Source organism: Silene latifolia, chromosome 5 (assembly GCF_048544455.1).
Source record: "Silene latifolia isolate original U9 population chromosome 5, ASM4854445v1, whole genome shotgun sequence".
NCBI lineage: Eukaryota > Viridiplantae > Streptophyta > Magnoliopsida > Caryophyllales > Caryophyllaceae > Silene > Silene latifolia.
Window position 1 is genome coordinate 80,428,745 of NC_133530.1, and position 20,960 is coordinate 80,449,704.

At 33.9% G+C, this 20,960-nt stretch overlaps 1 long non-coding RNA gene across 2 annotated transcripts; it reads right to left on the reverse strand.

Annotated features, from left to right (window-relative positions):
• Positions 1 to 7,880: 7,880 nt before the first annotated feature.
• Positions 7,881 to 20,016, reverse strand: LOC141657617 (uncharacterized). 2 transcript variants are annotated; one of them, XR_012548814.1, is made up of 6 exons: positions 19,608 to 20,016; positions 18,485 to 18,559; positions 13,589 to 13,756; positions 12,167 to 12,270; positions 9,141 to 9,361; positions 7,881 to 8,264 (listed from the first exon to the last, which is right to left on the reverse strand). It is a non-coding gene; the product is annotated as an uncharacterized LOC141657617 (long non-coding RNA). The 2 variants fall into 2 exon arrangements; XR_012548813.1 differs by having other exon boundaries at positions 7,881 to 8,270; positions 19,608 to 20,015.
• Positions 20,017 to 20,960: the final 944 nt, after the last annotated feature.

Below are 20,960 nucleotides of genomic sequence, written 5' to 3' on the forward strand. Positions count from 1 at the left end.
ATGAACTTGGGTTTATCGCTCGATGGAGATGAGCGGGGCTTAGGTGGGAACGGCTGCGGTCCCCCATCATCGGCGAGGAGTACTGTTGCGATGGGTACTCCCAGGCTACACACATTAGTGTGTAGTCAGTTGTGTGGAGATTGGAGATGGAGACTAGTTTAAGTTGTTTGAGCTGTTTGTGATATTGTTTCATTGTGGCATTTGTTTTTATATAATTAGTACTGACCCCGTTAATTGTTTTAAAAACTGTGGTGATCCATTCGGGGATGGTGAGGTGTTGTTTGGCAAGTATAATGGCTTATGCGGGGGATAGCTGGGATAGAGTCACCACCGGTCTTAGAGTCTTCCACTGTGTTTTATTTAGTTATTTGAGTACTTTGGTTTTTGGAGAACAGTTGTATTCCTTTTGACAGTTTTTGGAACTTTGTTGTATCACCTAAACTTTAATATCATTTAAATACGTTTCGTTATTGTCTATTTGAGTATCATTGCCTCGGAAATAGAGCCATCGACGTTTTCATACCTTAAGTGGTCCTGGTAAGGCACTTGGAGTATGGGGGTGCCACATTAATCTAGCCTTTTAACTATATTGTATAGATTTCTTTATTTGTATGTTACACAATATGTAATGACATATTTGTAAGCACTTTTAGTAATCATTCTTTATTTTTAAGAATTATATCAAATATCCAATAATCTAATAATAATTAAATAATCAATAAAAATGAATAGAAATTAATGGGGTATAAAATATCATGTGGAATTAAATTAAATGTTAATGCCATGTGGAATTAAATTAAATGCTTTAATCTAGCCTTTTAACTATATTGTATAGATTTACCGTCGTAAAATCTTTAATTACTGTTATTTTAGAATTAATTTGGTTAATTGACCCCGCTGGAGAGCTGCCATAGGAAGTGTTTGTGGTGCCGTCGTGGCCTCTTCTTGGTGGAGATGCTTGGTTGTTTCATCAGTGGTTTTAGGGTTTATAAACCCTAGATACGTTGATGACTCATTTTTTTTTTTTTTTGATGACGAGGGGGTTGAATCTCCCCGGGCCCATGCATTCCCGCACCACAACATGGACCATGTAAGCCACCCCTTTCGGGGGCTGCAGTGGCCAATTGATCATCGCCCACTGGAGTCGAACCGGGACCTCTCAACTCCTGCACTGCAGCAAGCTTCAAGGTTTAACCCGGCTACCACTGGACTAACACCACTTGGTTCGTTGATGACGCATCTTAATATCACCCGATTGTTGGGGTTAATGCGAGATTAATGTGACCTTACTTGAAGTTAATGTAACTTCATTGGAAAGTTACTGTGACTTCACTTAGGGTTAATGTAACTTCATTGCGGTGTTATAATCCCATTGAGGTCAATGTAACTTAACGAGGTTATAGTTGAGGTTAATGTAACCTCGATTTCAATGCCAAGGTTAATGTGACCTGATAAGGTTATAGTTGAGGTCACCGTAATTGATGAGGTCATAGTTGAGGTCATGTAACCTGATGAGGTTATTGTTGAGGTTAGTGTAGCCTCAAGTTATTTATTGAGGTCATAGTCGAGGTTAATGTAACCTCGAGGTCGGTACTTAAGTTGTGGTTGAGGTTAATGTAACCTCACATTCAAAGTTCATGTTAAGATTAAGGTTACTATGACTTTGATCGTTAATAATTGTTTCACATGTTCTATTATGTTCGCTTATAATATAACATTATTTTTGCATATGTCATTGGTTACTTTTAGGCATTTGATAGTAGGATAGGTTGTTATGATGTTCTACTGAGTTGAGTCATGATGTTGTTCACGCATGGTTTGTACAATCAGTTATAGTGTACTTTTGTTTGTTGGCTAGTGTGAATAGATGACGGTAGTATGAGTTGTATACTATTGGAATGAACTAAAGCTACCCTTCTGGATTGTTATTTTGGTCTACGTTGGGTGGGGGGAGGGGGCAGATGCAGTGGTTATATGCTCTGGGTCCTCAGTTTTTTTCAGTGTACAATTATTGCACCGAGAGTCTGGCCAGGTCTTAGGCACATAGGTAGTGGTTATATGCTATACATAGTACTATGGAGGCGGTGGTTATACGCTCCACATAGATGGAGGTAGTTGTTATACACACCGTCAGCTAGAGGTAGTGGTTATTTGCTTTAGCAGTTAGAGGTAGTGGTTTTACGCTCTAACGACATTCACTCTATTTGCTATGCTTTGATGCTAGCATTTGTGCCTTATGTTGTTGTGGATTGTGTGTTACTTCTAGTTTCGTAAGTGTTCATGGTCTAATGGTTGCATATGGTCTAGGATAACATGGTTACATTGTCTAGTGTCGACAACGTTATGGTATGGTAAGTTGGTTTCATGTCATGATGTATATATGTCTTCACATGTCATTTGTCTACTTTCAGTTGTTATTAATTGTTAGTTAATTCAGCCTGTTGTAAACATGACCGAGAGAGAATCTAATTACCCCCGACTGATTGTCGCCCCTCTTTGAAGATTCTCCGGGTTGTTATTGATTGGATGATGCTTGCATGGGGAATTGTGTGAAACGATATTAATAAACTACTGAGGATTTATATTGATTTCAGTTGAGAACATTAAATTAATGTAGTAGCTTTTGATATTGGATTGAGTATCGATCCGGATTGGTCGTGTTTTCCGCCACGGACCTTATTGTTATTGTTAAACTGTTATTCATTTATATAATGTTATTTTCTTTATAATGTAATCCGGGTTGTTACACATCGATGGAGCGTCGAAAGGAAATCCGAGTTTGGTTGCTGCGCGGTGGCATATTTCGAAACTCGGTGGGTCAAATGGTGTTTGAATTCTTGGAGAGGCTGGGTATTGCTTCGCTTACAAGGGCAGAATTAATGGCATTGAAGCAAGGTTTGATGATGGCTATTGAACATAAGTTCTTATGCCTCATTATTCAGACGGATTCACAAATAACTTGTTTTTATCTACCCATGTGACCCGTTACAAGCTTGCAACGGATAATGTTGTCATAAACAAGAATTTGTCATCACCTACCTTATGGCCTTACCGAGGAATCCAATACGAACCGTAATACCTACTAGTCGACTAATCAAGCAACTTGGATCTTTTTCATTTATTTCTCTCTCTATATTCTCTTCAATACACTCATATTATATCATATAATTCATTTTCATTCATTTACCTTTTCCTACTTAAAGGTATTTACAACTATCCGATTTATCCAGAATTAGATACGGACCATAAAAAGGTAATAAACTTCCATTTAATTTTTAGGAAACTGAGAGAATTCTTACTCCTAATAAAATACATATCTGCATCATTTACTTGTCAGATACTACGTACTCCTTAAGCTCGCATATGCTTGAACACATTGTAAACAAAAAAAAGCATTATTTTGTTTGTTGTAACATCCTCCTCAAAAAATTACAAAACTCTAGGGAAATCCTACTAATCTATCTATCTATAAAATATAATTAAAAGGGTACCTAAAATAATGTAACATGACAAATTTTAATATGACGTGGCATATTTAAATGTGACATGGCAAATTAGCGTGATATGAATTATCAATTTATTATTACTTGGTATTAATTTAATTCAATTATCTATAATTTAATTTAATTCACTTATCTATAATATTAAAGTATATTATCATTATTCTTCAATTAATTTTGTATATTAAATATATCTATAAAATATAATTAAAAGACTAACCTAAAATGACAAATAAACGCCACCTAGACAAAGTCACGTAGGATCCAAAAAGCCACCTAGATTTAAATCTAATGTGACGTCGCATATTTAAATGTGATGTTGCATATTTTTAATGTGACATGGCGAATTAATGTGACATGGATTAGCAATTTATTATTAGATGACATTAATTTAAACATTTATCTATAAATTAATTTAATTCACTTATATCTATAATATTAAAGGATATTATCATTAATTTTAATTAATTTTATATATTAAATATATTATCTTCCAAAATCCCTTACAAATTTACATCAAATTTCATAAATTATAATTAATATTGACATTTTAATTGAAATTTTTGTAATAAAACATGTTAATAAATTTCATTTGTTATAATTAAAATTGAAATTTTTTGTAATAAAACATGTTAAGGAATTAATTAAACCTCTTCATATTATTAAACACTCACCATTATTAACATTTTCCTATTTAATTCATTGTTTTAAAATTTTTGTAATAAAACCTGTTAATAAATTAATTAAACCTCTTCATATTACGGAACACCCACCATTATTAACATTTTTCTATTTAATTTTTTTAATTAAACATGGTAATAAATTGATTAAAACTCTTCATAATACTTAACACACACCAAATTAATTAAAAGTTTTTCCTATTTAATTATTTTTTGCAATATAATATGTTAATAAATTTTATTAAAACTCCTTATAATACTCAACACCCATAACTTTCATTAACATTTTGTCCTATTTAATTCATCTCTTGAGGTCCTCGACAATCAATTATCTAATTTAATAATACCAAAAAATTAAATTAAAAATTAAATTCAAATATGGGAATTTATGGTTGTGTAATGACTATAAAACCTATAATAGTTTCTATACATTTTATTTATTTAAAATATGTCCATTTGTCATGAGTTTCTAAATTGTGGATTGTATTTTATGGTTTAATTTATTTATTTGATTATATTTAGTATATTGAGTATTATTGTTGAGTATTATTGTTGAGTATTGTTATTGTTGTTGTGTCCAATAAAGTATATTCTAATTTGTTATATTGTTGGTTTTATGAATCGTTTGCTTTATCTTTGAATTCATGTTTTCCAGTTGGTTTAATTTAAGTGACTTACATGTGAAAATGTTTTGATTCGTTTGTCAAGTTTTTGCCAGGTTGATGTTTTATCTTTTGGTCAATGTATTTTTTATATAACTTTAAAGCACCATGAAACGTATGTGAATGCAGATAAGGCAAACCATCACGTGGGTAGTATGAAGAGGGAAGAAATACAAAAGGCACGAAACTGAGGTAAAATTAAAGGTAAAAAATGTAAGGTAGAAACTGATAAGTAATGGATGATTGTTGATCTCAAAATAGAAGTCTTATAATATTTCTTTTAATTTGTTATTAAACGTATATTGTGGTGTAATTTTACTATTATACTTTCTCGATCAACCTATTTGAATTTGTATTTTTGTATTCACGAGTATAATCATCTATAACATATATTTTCTTTTTCATTTTATATGAACTATTATCAAGGCATGTAATAAAAGGAAGCGAAAGTGAACCTTCGGATAAGTATTAAATTCGTATGTTTTCAAGTTTATGTGTTTTTTTTCAAAACAAGAATAATACATAAAACTTAATCTCATAATTTCCTAAAAAAAAACCTACTCTCATAATTAATGATAAATATATAAGTACAAATAATTGAATGAAAAATCTTTAAAATTTACAATTTACTTTTTGAACCATCATGACAATAATTAATCATTTTAATTATGTCATTTCCTCTTCCAATTTAAGTTTTCTTCAACTCCCACCTTTTGATTGTTTTCTATAAAATTTACTTTACTTTTTTAAGTGATTTATGTTTTTTTAACCATTATAAGACGATCATTGGTCTCAAAATGGAGATCTTATAATATTTCTTTAAATTTGTTATTAAGCGTATATTGTTGTGTAATTTAACTATTATGCTTTCCCGATCAACCTATTTGAATTTGTATTTTTGTATTCATGAGTATAATCATCTCTAACATATATTTTTCTTTCTCATTTCATATAAACTATTATCAAGGCATGTACTAAAAGGAAGCGTACTAAAAGGAAGCGAAAGTGAACTTTCAGATAAATATTAAATAGTATGGTTTCTAAATTCTAATCCGTATATTTTTAAGTTTATGTGTTTTTTTTTTCAAAACCGTAATAGATTATTTTATATTCTTTAATACTATTTTTATTTTTATATAGGATCGTGGACATAAGTATAACAAGCGATGGATCAAATTCTTGAAATAGTAATAAGGAACTTAAAAAAATTTATGAACCTTTTGGAATTCGGATTTAGGGAATATAGTTTTTAGATTATTGAGAAATTGAAATGAAAATTTAATTCGTAATACATACATGGAGTAGATACCGACCTTATCGTTGAATCGTATCTAATATTTTTCTATCGATATAATAAATATTTTTCGGATGTAAATAATATTTGAAGCATGCACGTGGTGATAACTGATAAGACTTCAAAGATATTTCTATGGGACGGTTGATGAAGAGGTCTGGAAATAATTTGGAGATGATTATACTGAGTTATTGAGTTTACAACCTTATAAGGCGTCATTGAAGATTTTTCCATACGGAATTTATTATATACGGATGGTTTCAACTTTAATTTAAAAAACTCACTTTATTATATTGGGGCGTAAAACACACGTATATATAATGAGTCGTCTTTGTCATTGTTGTGTTATCAAGTTTATCAAAATTAGTAGCTACCACATTGTCACTTGCAGGATTCGATTTAAAAAAATAAATCAAAGTTGTCAAAGAAATAAGGTACTAACTAATTTCTATGTATTTCAAGACAGTATATTTTTAAATGGATCAATAACTAATTGCTCGAACAAATATTAACAATACGATAAAAAATATCAGAACTAAAACAGATAAATCCGTGAATTTCACGGGTCACAAACCTAGTTGTTTTCCAAAAACTATGTAACCCTTAAAAATTTACATCAAAATCTCATACTTTATAATTAATGTTGACATTTTAATTGAAATTTTTGTAATAAAGCATGTTAATAAATTTCATAATTTATAATTAAAATTTTAATTGAAATTGAAATTTTTGTAATAAAACATGTTAATAAATTAATTAAAACTCTTCATATTACTTAACATCCACCATTTTTATTAACAATTTTTCTTATTTAATTCATTTTCTTAATTAAAACATGGTAATAAATTGATTAAAACTCTTCATAATACTTAACACCCACCAAACTAATTAAAAGTTTTTTCCTATTTAGTTAATTTTTGTAATATCATATGTTAATAAATTGATTAAAACTCTTTATATTACTTAACACCGATTATTTTTATTAACATTTTTTTCCTATTTAATTCACCTCTTGAATTTCTAAACAATAAATTATCTAATTTAATAATACCACAAAATAAATTAAAAATAAAATTAATATATGAGAATCTTTGGTTGTGTAATAGCTATAAAATCTATAATACTTATAATATTTTCTATTCATTTTATTTATTAAAATCTATTGCCATTTGGCTATGTATTTCTAAGTTGTGGATTATATTTTATGGTTTAATTTATTTATTTGATTATAGTAAGTATATTGAGTATTATTGTTGAGTATTGTTGTTGTTGTTGTTGTTGTTGTTGTTGTTGTTGTGGTGTCCAATAAAGTATATTTTAATTTGTTATGTTGTTGGTTTTATGAATCGTTTGCTTTATATTTGAATTCATGTTTTCCAGTTGGTTTAATTTAAGTGACTTACATGTGACAATGTTTGGATTCGTTTGTCAAGTTTTTACCAGGATGATATTTTATCTTTTGGTCAATGTATTTTTTATATAACTTCAAAGCACCATGAAACGTATGTGAATGCAGATAAGGCAAACCATCACATGTGTAGTATGAAGAGGGAAGAAATACAAAAGGGGCAAAAAAAGTAAGTTAGAAACCGATAAGTTATGCATGTATCGTTTTATTAAAAGATTGACACAAATAAAAGTGCAAATATTTTATGTCAATGAGTTGGAAATTTGTTCACCTTTTTTGGTAACTAGTTGTTGCACCGCGCCTTATCGGGCGTGGTGCCCCAATTCGGTGGAATGCTAAGCGAAGTATGTCGGTAGTATATCAATAGAAAAGAGTGTTATCTATTACAAAACTGGCGTAGATACTTGAAAACACTATGTCTAACGAAAAGAAAAATTATAGCAAAAGAAGTGTAAAATAGAAGGTAGAATGACATCGCCACAAAGGCATATGAGGCCTTTTTTTAAACAGTTAAAGACCTCGATTACTACACGAACGCTGATGAACGAATACATAACACACTTAGCAAACTTGGGTCTCGTGCCACAATGTCGCATAGGTGAAAACCGCACGAAAGACGTCGTTGACGTTAGCGGAAGCACATGGAGCATCCTCAGAGAGCATAGAGCCTGAGCCTAATGCCAGTGTGCAATGAACATCAAGCATTCAACATCCAGAAATCTACACCTTGAAACATAATCGAAGTTTAGTCATAGATTTCATACTTGCCAATTTGCCAATTTAGATACTTATAATATCTTATTAACCACAAGTTGTCATAAGAAAAATTCGTGAAAGTAGCCAGATAATGAAGAAAACAATCTATAGTATGTCAAATTCGGATAAAGACCCCACGACTTTGAGACTACAAATCCGACAACATGATACAAGCTTATAGCAATAAGATTATCTTGTATTACATCAATAGATAGATGATCCACGATTGCAAAAAAAAAAAGACCTTATATGTCAATTAAAATATTAAATGGCCAAATAAACTGCCAACCAAGCACATACGGACCATGTCATTTATAATTCATCTAGTCTGAACTAAGTGATTCCTCTTGAATCACCTCTACACATCTATAAACTCAACAGCAATGATAAATAGCCTAATGCCTCAAGGGTTCTTGCTAGTGGCAAGTTAAGGCAGGGTCACGTTTGCACAACTTTACCCCTATGTTTGATAGCCTCTTGTTTTAAGATACAAAAGCAATAGTTGTTTAGTCCCAAAATGATTTGTGGCCGGGACATGAAACCGTGAGCGACATGAGAGCCTCTTGTTTCCAAATGACTGGCGAAAATTGGGTCTATAATTGCGTCAAATGATAACTATTTTACAATAAAAAGAAACTGAACCAGTTTAGTGATCTATTTTGTTTACTTTTATCATAATCAAGCAACAAAGTATTATGATGTTTCGGCTTCATTAGACCTGAAAACTAGTTAAAATCCTTTGTTTGCAAATATGAAGGGCTCTTGATTAAGCATGGGTTCAGGAGGAAACAAAAGACAGTGAACTAAGCATAAATTTACGCAACCACGAATGTTTATTACCTCCAACAACATCACTGTCATCAGTATCCCATTACGGAGGTGAGGTCGAGGGGGTACCATTCTCAACCTGCTCAGAAGACCTCCTAATGCATCACTCGACTAACACTGCTGCCCATTCGACAATCCGTTCGCTACTCTTCCACCAACGGTTTTCTCACTTGCAGTTCCGGACATATCACAGCTCTAAAATAGCTCCCTGTACACCCTTTGAGCTCTTATCGCTTCAAATCAATACTAACATCAGAACATTCAATAAACGGAAAAACTATTCCGATGACGACAATGATAAACATGATTCAAGTCGTTCTTCAGACGAAAAGAAAGATTGTTGACTCTCATATGTGTAACAGTTACAATTGTGTTGTGTTTTTTCGCTGTTATTGTTGGCATAGTTATTTGGAAACTTACAGGAAGGGGTAAGAAAAAATAATGTGGCTCTAATTCTAAGAATTGAGTCGAAAAAAGGTCCGATTAAGTTATCGCTGTCAGATATAATGTCAGCTACTAATGAGTTCAGTAAGAGCATGATCATAGGCCAAGGAAGAACATCAACTGTCTACAGAGGAATTCTCAGTGATGATCAGGTCGTGGCAGTGAAGCGATTTTTTCATGTTAATCGTCTTGATATCCTTACCCGGTTTACCAATGAATTCGCTACCATGTCTCGTGGTTTAAGGCATAAGAATCTGGTTAAACTCCACGGTTGGTGTTGCGAAAACAATGAGTGTGTCTTGGTTTATGAGTTTTACCTAATAGTAGCCTTGAATCCTTGATAAGATTCTCTTTGTGTCGAATGGTGTGCTCACATGGGAGCAGAGAATGTGTATTATTCGAGGGATTGCTTCTTGCCTTGTGTACCTACATGAAGAATGTGATGGTCTAATCATTCCCTGGGATGTTTAGTCCTGTAATGTCATGCTTGATTCTGATTTTACACCTAAGCTTGGCGATTTTTGGGTTAGCCGAGGTCTATAACCATGGATCCAAATCGAAAATCCATCATATCAGGTGGCACAATAGGGTACTTGGCTACAGAATACGTATACCCAGTCTTACCAACTTCGAAGTCTGATGTTTACAGCTTCGGGGTAGTACTGTTGGAGGTCATGTCAGGAAGGTGGGCTTTACAGGAGGGTGGGCTGCAGCTTGTAGAATTGGTTTGGGACTTGTGGGAGATAGGTAGACTGACCAAGGCTGCTGATGCAAAGCTAAAGGGAAAGTGTAGTCAAAAGGATATCGAGAGGGTGCTTAAGGTGGGATTATGGTGTACTCACCCTGATAGTAACAAAAGGCCTACTGCTAAAAAAGCAGTAATGATGCTAACACTGGAGTTGCAGGTTTCTGGTTTACCAGCAAAGTGTTGGAATAAGTGTCCTCCGACAATATTGCGATCACAATTGTCGATCATGATGATCACATGTTTAAATCTCATGTTTAAGAATACAAGAGGGAAAGTAATATTTTACAGTCAACTGGTCCACACATATCGGTAATGATTGGCTGACTAGAGTTTGACATTACCGTATGCGTGCGGTGGTGACGATTGATCCCCTTAGGTCATACCTATAGGAAATACTCTTAATTGATTATTTAATTAATCGTATGCCGATACGAGTTAATTAAATTGCTTAAAATTGACGGATGATTTTGTGAGTAAAATTAACGTGTCTCATTGTAATTCGATTAAATAAGATACGTACTAAGTAATCAAATTATTTTATTACTTAGATAAAATTATTGTTTACGAAACAATTGAAATTGAATAAATAATTTATTATAAATACAAGACGTTGTAATTTATAAATTGATAAACCATTTTGGTACAAGTAATCAAGAATTACTAGTTAAATTTTGTATGTGACATATTTTATTAATATGTTGATTTTTAATATGTTAAAAATACATTATAGGTGTAACATGTACCATTTTATATATATGTACCGAAAATGGGGAGGGTTAGGGTTTTAAATTGTGTTAATTATTTTAAATAAAAAAACACAATGATTACTCTACATGTAGCCATGCAACCCTATAGCTCTTGAGAAGAGAAATTTGTGCATGCATTGGCCTCAATTACTCCCCCCTCCCAACCGGTTTTTCATGCTAGAAAATGCCAATGGTTTTCCCCTATAATTATTCACTACTCCATCATATTATTTTCTAGTGTTAGAAAATTATTACATTCTCTACAATTTGTGAAAACTTAGAGAAAGAAACCTCACAAAATTACTCCCCTTGTCCGAAATTTTCAAGGGCCAATAAATCAATTTTCGTGTCACTTTAAGTAAGATTAATATTATTACTAGTTCATAATAATATTGGTTATTAAGGGTATTCCTTGGGTATAAGCTTTTGGGAGAGGTTCTAATTTGAACCTTTGTTCATCCATTGTTGGAAAGCTCAAGAACTAACAAGAAGGAGATCTTGTTGGTGCCCAAAATCTGAAACACAAATGTAAGAAGTGACGATTTCTTCTCTACTTTATTTTATGTTTGCATGCATAAGATCTTGTATTTATTTTATGACCAAATAAATTAATTCATATATGAATATGTATACTTATGGAATTAATGAATCCTAACACAAAGAAGCCGAATATACAGCTCCGAGTCAATGATCATGGTGATGATAAGCTGGAAATTCCATGGGGGACCCTGAAAACTCATTTCGAAAATGACTGATAGAGTGCAATTAACATCTGAGCAAAATATGAGTGTTCCATTTTTTTAAGTTGTAAAAATGTAGTTGCAGAACTGAAATTTCACTATGCACAGTCATTAAAGGCAAGCTCAAACAAAGCACAAAGTATCGAGGGGTCTAGTAAATAGTTTGTGTAGGCAAGCTTACTAATTTAAAAGAAGTGACCTTTAACCAAGGGCATTAAAGTTTAGGAACGGTGACTAACAAAGTAACGGCTGATCCTTCGTATACAACCCAAAAAATCATGAAAAGCCACAACACCAGAAAGTGACCACAGCAGGCCAGCAATCAATACCAGAAAATTGCATAAACTAATATTAATGTACCTTACGCACCAGACACATGTACATGGTAAATGTGTGTGCTGATAGTGTGAACTCTTCTTTCTACGGCAATCGTGAGTCGTGGCGACAAGAAAGTGATCAAGAGCCTGCAATGAAATTGTTGTATAAATGGATATCAGAAGGCAATATTCGTAGAGACTGGTTAGTATGCTCAATTTTTATAGTAAGCACCATTTCTAGTTACACAAGAAGTTGATAAGCAGGTGCAATAATCTAGATATATGAGATTTCCATAAATATAGTAATCATGTGCCACTCTTACATTCGACTGTCACCTACTCCGTTTCCCTCTTTAATTATGACTGTACATATGCATTACATAGTTTGTCGTGGCGATACTTGTGCAATCTTTACGAAAGTGAATGCCATGTCATGGGATTAGAGGTAATCCATTACTTAATTTGAAGAGGCGCAAGGCGCACCGAGGCGATAAGGGGCTGAAGCGATGAGGCGCAAGGCGTAAGGCTAAGGTGCGCGCCTTTTAGACGCGAGGCGCCTTATTTTTTTTAGCTTTATTTTATTTCCGAAATAAAATTTTGGGCAAAAATACTCCTTTTAAGAGTTTTCAAGTTGACTAACATCTAAAGGAGAAAAGTTTAGGAATAATGGTGCAAAGAAAAGGCATATCTAAAGATTTAGACGTGCTAATGAACCTCGCTAAGTGAGCCTTATCCAAAAGGCGCACCTAAAGTGCACCGAGGCGTTTCGGATAGTGCCTCATCCAAGGCGCGCCTTAGGCGCACTTGAGGCGCGCCTTTTCAAACTAAGATCCATTATACTTGACATATATAACTCTCTTCCTCCTTACCTTTTCATCTCACGGATAATATGTTCAAAACAAGATCAACCCTGAGTCACATCCACCTTCGATTAACCAGAATCAAGTTCACAATCAACCATTAAGTTAAGAGTTCGAAAACGAAGGTAATAATATGACAAATGTAACAATTATGTAAAGAACTAACTCTGTATAACAAGGTGGAAAACTTGCTCGATTAACCCCTCAACATTACCAATATCACCCAAAGCCTCATTGGCTCCATGTGGCAAGGTAATGGGGTCGTACATGTAACGCGTTACCCGTTTGCTACAAACAAAAAGAGATTTATGTAAAACGTTCATTGACACGCTCAGCTCAAGAATGAACAGGTTAATCATCAAAAAGACTTTTTTTTCTACCGCTGAACAAAGCTACACCGCCTAACTTTGCTGATTAATTAAAGAACTGTACAATTTGGAGTTGAGAGCAAAGACTAAGAAAGCTAATAGGGTTAAATCCGCCCTTTATGATGAATCTTTCTTCTTTTTCACCTCTGTCAAAGGGTAATTTCCGTATGTTCATCTTCAAACTAATTTTCAAAAAAAACAATTAACATTAACTTCTCCAAATACAACCTCACTAACCTTATCAATAGGTTCATTACAGGTTTCATATTCCGCCTTCTTCCCGGGTTGATTTTAAACTTTTTCAGAAGCTCCTAGGACATTTTTATGCTCATTCTTGCTCTTGATCTCATTCTCTCTCTTTTCTTCCTCATCTCCTGCACCTTTACCCATCTTTTTTTCCCTTACCTGGCATAACCATTGCCAAAATGTCAAAAAACGATATTTAATCATTAAATGTAACAAATTACTAATGAAGATTAGCAAAACGTGGAAATGAACAAATAGTTGTATATTTCAGCACATCAGAACTCAAGAGAGTCAATACTACTCAAAAACTCACTCATTGTCATTTAGACATCCATTAAAAAATCGCAACAGAAGCCAATCTTGATATGTATAGCAGTTTGGTTATCAAAGTAACTTACATGTGCAGATTCATGGAACGACAAGAAGTAAATGTGGAGTTGAGCCTAAATTCTAGGTTCTCGAATGCTATGTTGTGTTGGCGTCATTTTATACATGTCAAGTTACAAAATATACATCATATAATTGATGATATAGAAATGCACAAAGAACACTTTAGAAAGGAAGTGAAATTTGATACCATGGAAACTATCCTTTTACAAAATTAGGTATCCCCTTTCTCCTTTCTCCCTTCCCTCCTTCCCCCTTCCCTCCCTTCCCCTCTTTTCCCTTTTCGGTATCCAAAAATGGCCTTAGTGAATGGCATCGACTCGAATTCTGCTTTCATATTTGGAAAAAAGGAATTATATTTACATTTGGTTCCTGGTTGTTCTCCTGTATATCTCATTTTTAAGGTAACTCTTATTCCACAATATACAGATAACTGAACAATTGCTAAATTTGATATCATGAAAGATATGCTTGTTTCCATTTAATTAAAAGGTTAGCAAGAGATGTACTATTTAATCACTCACGCATTCTTTCTTTGTTTAAGTTTCAAACAAAGTGGTATCATCTTTAGCAGGAAGAACCAATAGTGACACCAAGTGAAATTTACAACAGATCACGAATAAAACCTGGGTAAGATCAGTCTACAGTTACAAAGAGTGGAGATAAATAGTTCTAGGTAAATTTTTAGTCTCTAAATTTGCCACGAAGTTCTACTACCTTACACAAAATTTATAGCAAGAATTATATAACCAGAAAATGCAATATAATTATATAAAGCATATGATTTACGTAATGAGAAATGGGCAGGAGATAATGAGGATTAGTAAGGGGCCCAAGAATGGTAGGAGTTGTATTGGATCACATTCATATTTCATGAATATACAATCGAAACAAACTACACTAACAGATCAGTAAATTATACCATCACTATACCTAAATTCAATTAACACAACCTCAAATGCCTCTCCTATATTTGATCAACCCTGTTAAAAGATTAAAATTCCACCTTCTAGACCAAATGTTTTCTCGAAGCAAGTATTTTTGTCAAAAAATAACCAAAAGTAACATTATCAAACATCCATATGACGTAAAAGCTAATAACTAAGTTGTTAAACCATAAAAAGTGGCTATAAAACTTAGCTTAAGGTTTGATCAGAGGTACTCTCAGGTTGTTCAGTGACGACTTCGTTAACATATGATGTACCAGGTAAAAAGTAATCTGTTTTCGAATCAGATACATGAATTTTAGTAGATGATGGTGTTGAATGACTGTAAGTAGAAGATCATCAAGTTTCAGCAGGTCCCCGTTTATGACCAATTATGTACTTAATTCCCCAAATGGGTCACTGGTGCTCAACTAAAATGGGTTTCAGAATCATATTGATATCAATCCCAGATAAGTTTGTTGGCATCTCACCTTCTCTACCAGACCTAGAAACCATATCATCTAGGTCAGGTTCTTGTGTCACCTGTGGTCGTAATAGGTTTGGCCATTTTAGATTCTGGGCAGTTTTTGTTCAGTTGTTACAGTTTGGGAAATCGGATTATTTTGGGTTGATTTAAGTTGTGACTAATTCACCTTTTGCTTCAGATGAATCTGTATTACTACGGTTTTATGAGTCTCTGAGTACTCTAGCGAGTGGGCCTTACTCTGTCGAGTAAGGATGTTTTGATTTACGAAACAGGAGTCTGCCTGTAGGGTACTCGATCGAGTAGCCTTGGTACTCGATCGAGTAAGTGGCACTCGATCGAGTACGTTAGTTACTCGATCGAGTAAGTCGGTTAACGGGTAATATTTTGACGAGTTTGGTTAATAATGCGGATTAGTATATATTTTACGTCGTCTTCTTCCCTAAACACTTTTTATAAACCTAATTCACTCAAAGGAGATTTCAAACTGCGTTGTTCTCTTCATCCGCATTATTGGCAAATCCCGGAGCTTGAGAGGTCGGATTTCGTTGTTCGTTGTGTCTGTGTGATCCTTGCGTCAAGGGTAAGTCCTACATACCAATTTTATAGCGTTTGGTTGACTTTGTTTAAACCATAATTTTGGGAATTGGGGGTTTTTATGATTAGTTGTGTTAGTAGTGATGGTATGATTATGTGATAGGAGGAGGATTCGTAGAGGAGAGGTTTTAAGACAGCTGCTAAGACCATCTGCTTTGTGTTTGCATTTCAGGTAGGGTTTCCCTACTCAGTATTAGTCACATGATGTGTTGGTGTTTTGATTATGATTGTTGATAAAAGTATAATATCAGTATCGTGACGGTTGTTGGATAATCTCGTTGTTAATCATTGTTGATTGTTGTTGATTGTATATAATTGTCTGTGATCTTCGGGGTGCGTCCCTGGCTGAGTGGAGTCACTTGCGGGAGTGGATTCACGCCCTTGATTCGCCTTCTGTGGAACCCGCCACAGAAGGGATGTGCACATTAATAGACTTGTGTTTATCACTCAATGGAGATGAGCGGGGCTTAGGTGGGAACGGCTGCGGTCCCCCACTGGCGGTGTGGAGTACATTGCGATGGGTACTGCAGCGGGGCTACACACTTTAGTGTGTAGTCGGTGAGTGGAGATTGATTATGGAGTTTGGGATAGATGTGATGATTGAACTGTCTGTTAAGTATCTTATCGTGATTGTTTGTGTGATTAGTACTGACCCCGTTTAAATGTTTTGTAAAACTGTGGTGATCCATTCGGGATGGTGAGCAGTTGTTGTGCAGGTTTGATTAGAGGCATTTGGGCTAGCTGGGATGTGTCACCACAAGCTGAATAGAGTCTTCCGCTGTCGTACTTTAGTAGTTTGAGACTTTGGATTTTGAAAACATGTATTGCATTTTTTATCAGTTTGGTTTTGGATTGTAATCACTTTAAACTTTATTACTATTTAAACTCTGTGCCGTTATTGTCATTTGATTTATCATTTCCTCGGGCAACCGAGATGGTAGCACTTCCATGCCTTAAGTGGTCCTGGTAAGGCACTTGGAGTATGGGGGTGTTACAGAATCAATTAGGCATCGCTTTGAATCATGTCCATTATGGTAAAGATAGTTTGGATCAGTCAAATCAGGTCTACAGGTCTACTTCAGCCTGGACTTCTCCTAATCACTAACGAAAGATATCCATACAAACAATATGTTTGGATTGAGGTGAAACCATAGGTCAAAGATTGCTTAATGTTTCTATTCACATTGTATTTCAGTTTTTATGGTTTCTTTAACATACATTCACCAAGTTTACCAGTTTTTTGTTAACCACCAAATTGATAGTGAAACTATATGGAGTTGAAACTTGCTATGAAACTATTGTTGATCATTTCGCCTACCTTAAATAAGGCCAACTCATGACGGTTCTACAGTCTGCAAACAGCTCGATCAAATGAAGCTGACAAGCAATGACAAGTCAAGGCGATTCATCAAAAGATCTGAGATGGTGTTTTTGACAAGCTGGATGGCCCCTTTGACATCTCTATCCATAAATATGAGGGAGGTGCAAGGTAACGATTTCCCCCATAAATAGCTTATTTTCTGCATTTCAATGTTCCCCAACCATTACGCAGCTCCTTTTTCTAGTTCATTTGAGCTATATTACTCCGCTAATAACCACCTCCAACCCAATAGACCTCTTAATAGAATAAAGACTGATGGAAACCTTAGATCAAGGCCCATACAAATCAATGACTCTATTAAACCATCAAATTGGCAAGTTTTCGATAAAAGATCAAAACTTTAGACATGGGTCATCATTATAATCACATAAAATCACTAAAAACATATAAAATCAATCAAAAATGTCAAATTACAAGAATAATTTACAAATCAAAACAAACTGAAGGTAACCGAGATCAGAGCATAACCAAATAAAATACCAAACACATCAAATTACATGAACTAATTAAATGGGTTCTCAACCTACAACAACCAGCTAAAAACAATTTTAAATTCATTTATCAAGATATTGTCTCCACAATATTTTAGAAACTCATTTTTTTCCATTATACATTACTCTCGCATTTGTTATGTTAGCCTATCCATCATATGACTCACGGAAAAAAAAAAGTTGATAGCAAAAAGCTCAGTCGTTGCCCTTGTCCAAGGCTTATGATCGACCTAGATACCTAGTTACTTTATTTTCTAAACAAAGCACAAAGAGATCCATATACAAAATTGCTTATATAATAGAGCATGAAGATAATAATTTTGTTAGCATATGTAGTCGAGGATCAAACTTAGCCATGCAAAAAAGATACAGGAATGACGGCCCCAATTAGATGTTGAAGACCGTGTCATGATAAGAGTACTAAGACATGAGGCATAACTTGACCACTTATGAGGGAGTCACATACTCTCAGTATCAAGTTCTCCATAATCCCTCTTTTTACAAAATCTTTCAATGTCCATGAACCCTCATGGTAAGCTATATGAAACAGCTAATCAAATAACATGTAAGTTGTAGCAATTACAGCATGTTTCAAATGAACGAAAAGAACGGCATGCTCACAATTTCTGCCAAGCCAAACTGAATTCCGACTATCTCTCCATCAGTTGCCGATGAAGTCAGACTTTCTTCCATCTCCTGAAAAGCAAGATACATCTTTTTGCTTGAGTGGCAACCAACAGATATGAATATAAAAGTATAAAACAAGGAAAAATATTCATAATACAAAACTCCTTTCAAAGCATTGCTCAACTATTTAAGTCCCATTCATCAAACAGTTCATATATACATTAGTGCTAACTTTGTAAACATTGAGATATCTGTTTACAAAAACCTGCTAATTCACGCAACAAAAATTAAGAGCTTTATACTGGTGGAAAAATATAAGCATGAATAGCAAGCAGCCCACCTAAACAAACACAAGGGCATGCATTTGACGCTTATACTTGCTCGTTGGAGTTTCAATTACAGTCTTGAGTAGGCTAAATGTCGGACTCAAGACAAGAAAATGACCATCTAAGGAGAACACAAAATAAATTAACTTTCAGTTAACCCAAATAAGTACCAAGTACTCTACATCATACTGTTACGCATAAAACATGCGTATCACCCACGGATATTCTTGTCTATCAGTTAACAAAAGGATTCAACCATCAACCCAAAAAACAAAAAGCAAAAAAAAAATGACTCGAACAGTAGAAACAAAATGAAAAGAAACAAGAGAAAAAGCAAGTAAAGCGACGAATTAAAACAAGATCTTGAGCAATCAGAAACTGTAAAAGACCAACATTACCCATATCCACTATAAAAACACAAGGGTCAACCGATAATATGAAAATAAACACACCAAAATTCAACATTTATAATTTATAACAATATAAACAGAAAACCTAAACTTTGAAAAGAAAAAGAAATAATAAAACAGAAGAAAGACGAAGAATTTTCAACACCCAAACAAATTTTATTTGAAAAAAAAATGCAACATTGCAGAAATTCATCACAAAACATGAAATTAAATGAGAGAAATTGTACATGCAGAATAAACTGAAAAAAAAAACTGAGTATATAAAATCAAAGGTAAAAGGGGATGCAAATTAAAGTTAGGATCTCTCACCAGAATCATAAGGGCTTCTTAAAAATGCAAATTTAAGTTGTAAATGTAAACCCAGAAGAAGAAGAACGTTACCTGCTACGTATTTGCATCAGCCGGATTGAATTGGTGACGACCATTGTTGCCGATCTGGTATAGTGAGTTGCTTATAAAAGAAAGAAAAGAGAAATTATGTCGATTGTTTTTGCTAGGTTTGGGGTTATGGTTTAAAAAAGGGAGATCAGACTATAGTTGATTGTTATTCCAATTGGCAAAAGAAAAGAAGATCCACAGCAGAAACCAAAGGATGCATGCAACATAAGTGGGATGGAATTCGAAAATGAGGAGCAGGGAATATGAGCCTGGGAGAGGAAATGAGGGGGGAATGAGAAGAAGATGAATAAAAAAATGGCACGCAAGTAATAAGAAGGAAAGCCAGGGGCAGAATGGGGAGAATAGCTTAGAATTACTGTTACCGCTACAGTAACCCACGTTTGGGTTTTTAAAAGAGTATGGAAATAACTCTCATTTATTATTCGTTTACCTTTTATAAAATAACTCTCCTAAAGAACAAATGTCTAAGACAGAGAAAATAGTAAATAAAAAACAGTTTGTCTATGTAAAAACGATTATATCCGTCTTTTTTTTTTTTTGACGAGGAACCTGCACCCCGCTACCTTCGATGTGCACTTTAAAACCCTCGGATGTACGTGATAGCCTGGAAACCACAAGAATGCTCCACAAGCCGCTACCTAAACCCTTGGGTGTACGTGATAGCCTACAAACCACAAGAATGCTCTACAAGATTTTGCTCTTGAGGAGGCTTGAACCTGGGTCTCTTGAGAAATTCACTCAAGTTTTAAGCACTAGACTCCACCCTTGCGGGCTAATCCGTTTTGTTATTTGAGAAAGATATGTTCGTTTTTTTTTTTTTTTTAAAATGTGAATAAAAAATGTAGTAAATGTTGTTCCATATCTTGTTGTTAAGGATTGTCGTCCATCGTTGCTATCGGCTATTCGCCTTGTGATCCCAGCTAGGCTTGTTTAAGACGTTAAAACGGGTTAAATAAGACAAATATTTTACCTTTTTCAATACATTTTACTTTTATCTTATTTATTTTTCATGGATATATTTGCCCCTTCTTAGATATAAGACGGATAATACCTATCTTAAATAAAAATTTCGATTCAACATATGTATAATTAAAACGTCCCTCTAAAACTCATCATGCATGTTAGTTTTCGAGGATCCAATTATTTTCACTGAGAAATTGTTTAAAAGATGTTATAGTTATTGTATACTCCATCCATTCCGGTTATTTGTTCAACTATTCTAGTTATTTAGGGTTATTTCAGTCAATTATTTACCTTTATATTTTAGGACTCCTTTTGATGGGTAATTTGATTCACTTGTCATCTAATAATTGTCCACAACTCTTTTCTTAATCT